Source organism: Ranitomeya imitator, chromosome 5, assembly GCF_032444005.1.
Source record: "Ranitomeya imitator isolate aRanImi1 chromosome 5, aRanImi1.pri, whole genome shotgun sequence".
Taxonomy (NCBI): Eukaryota; Metazoa; Chordata; class Amphibia; order Anura; family Dendrobatidae; genus Ranitomeya; species Ranitomeya imitator.
The window spans coordinates 493,033,527-493,044,367 of NC_091286.1; positions in this window are offsets into that span (position 1 = coordinate 493,033,527).

Here is a 10,841-nt window from a genome sequence, read left to right on the forward strand (position 1 = left end):
AAATAGAAATTGTCCTCCGCTTACCACACCAATGCTGCCTGTGTACCCCGGGAACATTTTATAAACTCCATTGACCAAAATTTTGGGTTTAAAGCCTACTACCAGTGTCTGCCGCTCCAAGGTGTTCCCCAGGTTGCCTTTTCTGAGCTTTGATCTTCAGGCTCTCGTTTAGTAGTTTTTTTTAAATCTAACTGCAGTGGGGCTAGTACTTGGGTTGGGGCCTACTACCAGTGTCTGCCGCTCCAAGGTGTTCTCCGGGTTGCCTTTTCTGAGCTTTGATCTTCAGGCTCTCGTTTAGTATTTTTTTGTAAATCTAACTGCAGTGGGGCTAGTACTTGGGTTGGGGCCTACTACCAGTGTCTGCCGCTCCAAAGTGTTTTCTGCGGGTTGCCTTTTCTGAGCTTTGATCTTCAGGCTCTCGTTTAGTATTTTTTTGTAAATCTAACTGCAGTGGGGCTAGTACTTGGGTTGGGGCCTACTACCAGTGTCTGCCTCTCCAAGGTGTTCTCCAGGTTGCCTCTCCATTGCTTCAATCTTCTGGCTCTCGTTTAGTAGTTGTTGAAAACAACACTGCATGCGGCCTACAAGTTGGGACTGGGGTGTAGAGACGGTGTGTTCCACTCCTAGGTGTTCCCCAGGTTGCCTCTCCATTGCTTCAATCTTGAGGCTCTTCTTAAGTAGTTGTTGAAAACAACACTGCATACGGCCTACAAGTTGGGACTGGGGTGTAGAGACGGTGTGTTCCACTCCAAGGTGTTCCCCAGGTTGCCTCTCCATTGCTTCAATCTTGAGGCTCTTCTTAAGTAGTTGTTGAAAACAACACTGCATTCGGCCTACAAGTTGGGTCTGGGGTGGAGAGATGGTGTGTTCCACTCCAAGGTGTTCCCCAGGTTGCCTCTCCATTGCTTCAATCTTGAGGCTCTTCTTAAGTAGTTGTTGAAAACAACACTGCATTCGGCCTACAAGTTGGGTCTGGGTTGTAGAGACGGTGTCTTCCGCTCCAAGGTGTTCTCCAGGTTGCCTTTGCTGAGCTTCTATCTTCAGGCTCTTGTTAAATAGTTGTTAAATGGAACAACTGCATTTGGCCTACTAGCTGGGTTGGGGCCTACTAACAGTGTCTGCCGCTCCTTGCTGTTCTCCTGGTTCCCTGTCCTGAAATTCCATTTTCAGGCTCTCGTTAAGTAGTTGTTAATGTTAGACTGCATTTGGCCTACTAATTGGGTTGGGGCCTACTATTGGTGTCTGCCGCTCCTTGCTGTTCTCCTCCACTGAACAAAGCTGTGCCGCCTGTTTACTACTGTTGCCAATTTCGAACTGCATTTAGACTAATTACTGATTTGGGCCTACTCTCTGTGTCAGCCTCTCATTACAGTTGTCCTCCACTGAACAAAGCAATGCCCCCTGGTTAGTCCTCTTACCAATTTTGAACTGCATTTAAACCACTTTATTCTTTGGGCCTATATCTGTGTTTCCTCCTCATCCTGCCCATTGCCCAGCCAGTAATAGATGAGTCTGCTGGTACATTGACCCATAACGCAACATTCCCCGTGCACGCTACACAGCAAGATTGTGACCCTGCTGAAAGTCAGGTTCCTCTTCCCGCATACCATACCACCTTACACGGGGACAAAGAGGAAGGTGCAGATGAAAGTGCAGGTTCCTTCATCAGGTGGGGGGAGGAATACTCGTTGGCGACGTCACTGGCACAGGGCCCCTCATAGTACGCAAAAGTGTCGCTGCCGGTGGGAGGCGACCCGCCGTGCAAACACACTGCCGTACTTTGAGGGGCCCTGTGCCAGTGCCAACGAGTGGGCCCCCCCTGCTTGCTCAGGATCACAGCACTTGCAAAGTTTAAATACTTACCTTACCTTAACTATTATTGTAAGGGAAATTAAGATTGGCAAGCTTCATTAAGAAGAATGCATGGTTTTGGCATTAAAATGGGCACTCTAGGTGTTTTCCTGGCCCCCACTCACTGCCGACTATGCTGCCCCATTGACTTGCATTGGGTTTCGTGTTTTGGTCGATCCCGACTTTACGTCATAATCGGCCGATTTCACTCGACCCGACTATTGAGATAGTCGGGTTTTGCGAAACCCGACTCGACTCTAAAAAAGTCAAGGTCGCTCAACCCTACGTGGCACTGTGACTGACAGAATTTGTCCAGTAAACGTGACTGAACTACATCACACTGTGACTGACAGAAATTGTTCAGTAATCGTGAGTGAACTACGTCGCGCTGTGAGTGGGGGTTAAATTCCACACCAATATCGCTGATTGGTCGCATCCGGCTAGAGCGACCAATCAGCGATGTGGGATTTCCGTTACAGACAAACAGACAGAATTAGACAATTATATAGTAGATATTACAGTTCCTCACAAACAGATCCTTGTCTCTGTCTCTGATGTGGTAATTCTCTTCACACTCAGTCCTAAACATTGTCTCTTTTGTGGCAATCCTCACAGTCAGGAATAAGTGTCATGGTTCGCTGGGTTTGCAGGTTAGGTGGTTTAAGAGTTAATGTGGATGGCTTCTCTTTGGGATCTTGGGAGGGTTTTTATAGCCTCATTGTGGGGTCATTCTCTGTAGTTTATACTCTGAGCTGAGTGTGTCTGACCCTGTTCTGCCTGTACTTCGTGCCTATCTTTGTATGTCTGCTTAGTTTTTTATCTGGTCTCGTCCCTGTTAAAGTCTTCAGTCTGCTGATTCGGTACCTCGCCACCCTCTTTGTGCATGACCTTCGGCTACGTCTTGATCTTCCTTTGGTTGTCCCTGCTGTACTTCTTACATTTACATAGCATAATCAAAGTCTTGGATGTTAAACAAGTATTAACCCCTTCACCCCAAAGCCTGTTTTCAACTTCCTGACCAGGCCATTTTTTTCAATTCTGACCACTGTCATTTTATAACGTCATAACTCTGAAACATTTCAACGGATCCTGGTGATTCTGAGATTATTTTCTAGGAACATAATGTACTTTATGATAGTGGTAAAATTTCTTTGATATGACTTACGTTTATTTGTGAAAAAAATGGAAATTTGGCAAAAATTTTGAAAATTTAGCAATTTTTAAACTTTTAATTTTTATGCCCTTAAATTAGAGACTAAAATCATAAAAAATCGTTAATAAATAACATTAACCACATGTCTGCTTTACATTAGCACAATTTTGGAAGCATAATTTTTTTTTCTTAGGAAGTTATAAGGGCTAAAAGTTGACCAGCGATTTCTCATTTTTACAACAAAATTTGCAAAACCATTTTTTTAAGGACCACCTCACACTTGAAGTGACTTTGAGGGGCCTATATGACAGACAATGCCCAAAATTGACACCATTCTAAAAACTGCACCCCCAAGGTACTCAAAACCCTTCAGGTGCTTCACAGAAATTTTTGGAATATTTAAAAAAAATTTAATAGTTAACTTTTTTTCACAAAAATTTTACTTCAGATCCAATTTGTTTTATTTTACAAAGGGTAACAGGAGAAATTGGACCACAAAGTTGTACAATTTGTCCTGAGTACGCCGATACCCCATGTGTGGGGGTAAACCACTGTTTGGGCACATGGCAGAGCTCAAAAGAAAAGGAGTGCCATTTGACTTTTCAATGAAAATTTGCTGGAATTGAGATCGGACACCATGTCGCATTTGGAGAGACTCTGATATGCCTAAACAGTGGAAACCCCCCACAAGTGACACCATTTTGGAAAGTAGACCACCTAAGTATCTAATCTAGATGTGTGGTGAGCACTTTGAACCCCCAAGTGCTTCACAGAAGTTTATAATGTAGAGCCGTAAAGAAAAAAATCATATTTTTTTCACAAAAATTATCTTTTCGCCCAAAATTTTTTAATTTTCCCAAGGATAATAGGAGAAATTGAATGACAAAAGTTGTTGTGCAATTTGTCCTGAGTACGCTGATACCCCATATGTGGGGGTAAACCACTGTTTGGGCACATGGCTAAAGTTTATAATGTAGGGCCCAGAAAATTAAAAATCATTTTTTTCCACAAAATAATGATCTTTTAGCGCGCAATTTTTTATTTTCCCAAAGGTAACAGGAGAAATTGGACCCCAAAAGTTGTTATCCAATTTGTCCTGAGTACGTTGATACCCTATATGTGGGGGGAACCACTGTTTGGGCGCAAAGTAGAGCTCGGAAGGGAAGGAGCACTGTTTTACTTTTTCAACGCAGAATTAGCTGGAATTGAGATTGGATGCCATGTCGCGCTTGGAAAGCCCCGGATGTGGCTAAACAGTGGAACCCCCCCTCCAACCTTAACCCCAACACACCCCTAAGCCTAATCCCAACCATAACTCTAACCACACCCCTAACCCGAACACATCCCTAACCCTTATCCAAACCCTAACCATAACCCTGACCACACCCCTAATCCCAACACACCCCTAACCCTACTCCCAACCCTAATCTCAACCCTAACCATAACCCTAACCACACCCCTAACCCTGACACACCCCTAACCCTAATCCCAACCCTAATCCCAACACTAACCCCAACCATAAACATAATCCAAACACCAACCCTAACTTTAGCACTAACCCTAACTTAAGCCCCAACCCTAACCCTATCTTTAGCCCCAACCCTAACTTTAACCCCAACCCTAACCCTAACTGTAGCCCCAACCCTAACCCTAATGGGAAAATAGAAATAAATACATTTTTTTAATTTTAATTGTTTTTCTCTAACTAAGGGGGTGATAAAGGGGGGTTTGATTTACTATTTATAGTGGGTTTTCATAGCTTGTTTTTATGTTTGGCAGCTGTCAAACGCTAAGAGACGCTTTTTATTGCAAAAAATAGTTTTTGCATCACCACATTTTGAGAGCTATAATTTATCCATATTTTGTCCCACAGACTCATCTGAAGCCTTGTTTTTGCGGGACGAGTTGGCGTTTTTATTGGTACCATTTTCAGGCACATGACAATTTTTGATCACTTTTTATTCTAATTTTTGGGAGGCAGAATGAACAAAAATCAGCAATTCCTGATTTCCTTTTGGGGGGGGGGGGGGGGCGTTTATACCGTTCCGCGTTTGGTAAAATTTATTCTTCAGGTCAGTATGATTACAGCGATACCTCATTTCTATTTTTTTATGTTTTGGCGCTTATACACAATAAAAACTGTTTTATATAAAAAATAATTGTTTTTGCATCGTTTTATTCTGAGAGCTATAACCTTTTTATTTTTCTGCTGATGATACTGTATGGCGGCTTTTTTTGCGGAACGGAACAAGATGACGTTTTCAGCGGTACCATGATTATTTATATCCATCTTTTTGATCACATTTTATTGCACTTTTTCTTCGGCAGTATAATGATAAAACATTGTTTTTTGCCTCGTTTTGTTTTTTTTGCGGTGTTCACTGAATGGGTTAACTAGTGGGATAGTTTTATTGAGTGGGTAGTTATGGACGCGGTGATACCAAATATGAGTACTTTTATTGTTTTTTTTATTTACTTAAATAAATGGATTTATTGGAAAATATTGATTTATTTATTTTTTTCTTTATTTGTTTTTTTTACATTCTATTTTTTTTTACTTTATAACATTGTTTCAGGTTGGTACATCACTATATTACATCAGATCGCTGATCTGACACTTTGCATAGCACTGTGTCAGATCAGCGATCTGACAGGCAGTGCAGGAGGCTTTCCGGCGCCTGTTCTCAGCAGGTGCCAGCAAGCCACCTCACTTCACGACCCAGAAGGAGCCCCGTGGCTATTTTGGATCCAGGCACTACATAGAGACCACCGGAACAACGCGATTGCATTGCGTTGTTCCGGTGGGAGAGCACAGGGAGCCTCGGTCCCTGCGCGATGCCCCTCTATGTCGCTGTCACTACTGACAGCGGCATCAGAGGGGTTAAATGCCCACGATTGACGCATACTGCTGACACCCGCATGTGATCGCCGCGATGCTCACCATGCGATTGTGCAGCCGTACTAGTACTGCGGTTTTTTATATATTTTTTAGATAAAAGAAAATGAAATCAGGAAGAGACTAAAAGTAAATGCAATTTTACTCATTGCAAGTGTTAGAATATGCTGCAGAGAAAAACATACTAATAAGCAACAAAAAAGTAAATCACAGCATATGATCATATTATATACGTCACAATCGTCTCATTACAATACATGACAACAAGCCATGTTTAACACTTCAAAGAAACTATCTTCTTGTAATCTTTAGCTACATTTTTAATCATGTCTGCTTTGTGATTACTTATTGATCTCTGTCAGCAGAGCACTATGAAATAAATTACTTAGTATTTACACTTTAAAATGCAAAGATAATATGCAGTATTTTTCAAACTTGCTATGTAGGCTAGTTAGTATAAAAGTTTTTTTTTACTTTAACTTTGAAAGTAACTATAGTTTAGATTCAGATTTAGAATTACCTTTCATTGACAACTAATGACAAATAATCAATTTCTATGATTATACATTTAATAGTTCAAAGTGGAGTTGAGTGACTTTATTCAAGTGGAACTGATTTATACTCAAGTTCTATAAAAACCCATATTCTCCAAAATGCAGATTTTATTGTAATTTGCTCCATGTGACTTCAGCAGAATGGCAGCTACTATTTTGTTGAACTGTAGAGTGCAGGCTAGAGGTTGAAAAAACTCTAATACTCACTTTACCTCTTACCTTTGCAGCTACTTCCTCTGTTTGCTCTCACCCGTACAGTTACCAATTGCCAACTTTTCCTCATAACCTTAGACCTAAGAATGGGACAACCAAAACGGTAAAGTTTTGGGTCCGTATTAAATACCTAGCGTCCATGCATGGACCCTGAACAGGGACTTCTCTCTGAAGTCTGTTTTACTGTTTGGGTTCGGCAGCACAAACATCTGGTGGTTCCCACGCTGTCATCTGTGTGGCATCTCAATAAACACTGGCCCTGATCAGTGGTTAGTTTGTAACATTTTTGGGGTTGATGTCAGCTTTGTAATGTCAGCTGACATCAATCCCAGGGGGTTAGTAATGAAGAGGCATCTATAAGACACCCATATTAATAACCCCATAGTCATATTGTAATAAAGACATAGCCAGAATATAGGCCTTTATTTAAAATTAAACTCCTCGACCCTCTTTTACCCATTTCTTTACAAAACTTCAAAATAAAAAACACCATATTTCTTACCTATTCGACAATAATCCATATGTCCCAGGATGCAGTCTAACTCTGCTATATCTGGACTTCGAGCTTTGCAGTGGCATGATGCGACTGCTCAGCCATGAATCCATGAGACACTGAACTGAGCCTGAGAACTCAGCTGCAGCGCAGAGTGGTGCAATCAATAACGTGATGAGGTTAACCCACGTTATTTGATTATTTATAGTTTATTCTTCAATGTTTGCAAGTCAATAAACTGCATGGCCTGGTATAATGTATAATCAACATATTAGTAAACTTCATTGTTCAGTGACCTTGCGTCCCTGGTTTGCAAAGATAGCAGCACAATAAACTTTAGGAGCTGATATAGGGGTAAATAAAAACTGTTCAACAATTTACAAATATCCATTCAACCTACAAGAAGAGTCAATAATTCAGACAAGTAATTTACTTCTGGCATAATTAAGAAGAAATGCTGTGTCGTCACACCTCTTTTATTTGAAGAAAATTTAAAATAAAAAAACACCATATTTCTCACCTGTTCAACAATAATCCATGTCTCCTGGATTCACATCTGAGTGTTTGCATCATACCTCCTCTCAGATATGCAATCTAAATGTAGCAGAGTTGGAGCACATTGTGGGACATATGGATTATCGGCAGACAGGTGAATGGTGTTTTATTATTTTTAATTTTACTGTAATAAATGGATAAAAGTAGGTGGAGAGTGTTTTTTTCAAACAATGTTTTTTCTGTGTGCTAATTTAAATTAATGGACTTTTTTTCTGTGGGGTCTTTATTTATTTTTCACTATGGGGTTAGTACTGGGGTGCCTTATAGACTCCTCTCCATTACTAACTCCTGGGCTTGATGTCAGCTGACATTACAAAGCTGACATTAAACCCACAAATATTACCCCACTTGTCACCGCACCATGGCAAGTGGGAAGAGCTGGGCAAATCACCAGAAATGGCACATCTAATAGATGCGCCTTTTTTGGGTGGCTGGGGACTGCTCATTTTAGAGACTGAGGAGGGCCAAAAATAAATGTCCCATTCCCAGACTGAGAAAATTAGCCCCCAGCTGTCTGCTTTAGTTTGGTTACTTGTCAAAAATCTCCCCGGAACCGTATTTTAAAATTAATTATTTAAATAATTTAAAAAAAAGGCATTTGGGCCTCTCTATTTTTGATAACCAGCCAAGATAACGCTGACAGCTGAGGGCTGCAGTTCGCAGCGGTCGATTTTGCCTGCACTGCTTAGCAAAAATATAGCGGACCCCACGCCATTCTTTTATGTATTTATTATTTATTTATTGCACAGCTGCAGGCTGATGAATACTCTTATTATTGTATGCCTGCTCTCGCTGCCAACAGCGATATCGGGCATACGATGATAAGAATAGTGCTCTAATCAGGCGACTCCTGTGACCAATGGTAACATTTTTACCACTGGTCACAGCTGCTGGCTCACATGCTGTTGTCTGTATGACAGCCTGAGAACCGCAGTACTCGGACTGGTGGTATTGAACTTACCGCTTATGAGGGCCAGTGTTTCTCGCACAGTCACACAGATGACAGTGTGGGAAACAGCAGATGTTTGGAACCTCCTTTCATTTGAATGCACCTGAACATACAAGGGTTCGCCCATCATTACTCAGAACTCTAAGTTTTCATGATTTTTCAGTTTTAACATAGCTATGAATTATGTTATGGATTGCTACATGTTTACAAGATCAGAACCACCATAAGTACATGAATACCCACCAGAACCACCAACAGTATATAAATGGAACACCTAGCCTAGTGCAATGATCAATTTCAGTGTCAGGTCAGTGCCATATATTTGTATAACCTGAACCTGCAACTTCCAGTAGGTCCTTAGCAATGTTAAGGAGATGCTGGGAGTTTCTGACACCAGCCATCATCAGACTGAAAATCATACCTAAATCACATTTATATTCAGTTACCTTTTCATTGACATTTTCTCTAATTGGAGCCGTTACCATCACTTTTGTATCCTGGTAGTATAGTCATTATGATGAGATTTCCCGCCCCAATGCTAATCTCTCCAGGCTTCCCTCTTCTCCGGTCATCTGCATCACTTCCTACAAGGTGCCCTTAAAAATAAATTATTATAATGCTCCTGAATAAAAATATTTTCCATACTATGCCCCTGAATAAATAATTGCCCCTCACTGTGCTTTCTGCACAAAATATGATCTCCACAGAGCCTCTCTCTATAATATCCTCCCACATACTGCTCTTCTCCATAATGCACCCCACATTACCCCTCTCCATAATATCCCCCACACACACTGCTCCTGTACATACTATCCCCCACACAGATACACTGCCTCTTGCTATACTTCACCCCTTTCACAATTTCCCCTACATTACCCAATAATGTGTTCTTATAGTAACACCCTGCTTCCTTCTCTCTTCTCCTAACTACAGTAATTGTCAGGACATGTAATCTTTGGCTCATGGAATACTTGCCACTCCCCATCACATCCTCACCATCTCTGCATGGTACTGCGGTGACAGCTGCTGCATGATTAGGTCATCATGTTGCTGTACATCGGGGCAGGGCCTGACAAGTGCTCCTCTGCTCCTGTCTTAGCGCTCATGGTGGACTGCATGTAGTGTATTGTGCAGGCATGAGTTGTCTCAATCCAGCTGTCTACACATTGATGTATATTTTGGATAATATCCTCGGTTGTCTTTCAAGGTTCTTTTATGGTTCAATCATCAATTTATAGGGTAGCAAACTATAGGCTCAAGAATTTTCTTCCATCTGGAGTAGAACTACTTTACATACATTTCTGCATGGAACTTTGCTTGTAAGATACCACACATAAACAGGATCTTCTCAAGGAGAACCAGTACCCCCAGAGCATATAATCTACAATCAAGTATCATCAAATATTTAATCAACCATGCCTCTGCAAAGTGTTCAAGAGGGGAAGCATGACTGACAGTCACATGGAGTAGAAAGATAAGGAAATAAATTGGCCCCACAGGAATTAATAGCTGTCAGGAATTTGCAGACAGTTATTTCCTTTCTTAGAAACTGAAGAGCATAACTAATACAAGATCATTCCAGACAAAAATAACTTAATGTTACTACTAAAGATTCAGAAGTAACTTTTCAGTCCTGGTTGAATGTACTTTTTCAAGTGTATCTCAAATGTAAAAAAAAATTCTAACATGTCATAGTAAAAAGAAGAAACTTTTACCATTGAGGCTGTGGGTGCTATGGCTCTCACCTATCACTGAAACAAAGGGATGAAAATACTCACTTAAGTGTTAAACTTTAGTGAAGAGCGCAAGTGTTTGCTATTCGAGTTTGCCTAGGGTGCACTGAATATCCAGGGTACTTTAGTGCAATGTTTGAGTCCCCCTTGCCGCATGTTTCACAGCTGCTAGACTGCCAGAAAACATGCGAGGATTGCCCGTGTTTGTCACGCAATCCCCGTATGTTTTCTGGCTGCCTAACAGTTGCAAGAAATGAGGCTACCAGGACTCAAACATCTCACTCGAGCACTTGCGATACTTGGTGCATACCCTAGCACCCTAGGCAAACTTGAGTAACGAGCACTTGCGCTCATCAATACTAAGCTTCTTTGCTTTATAAAGGCTCTGGTCAGCTTTGCTTGGACAATTAAGCAGAGCAGCATGTTATGTTGACTTCAAGAATC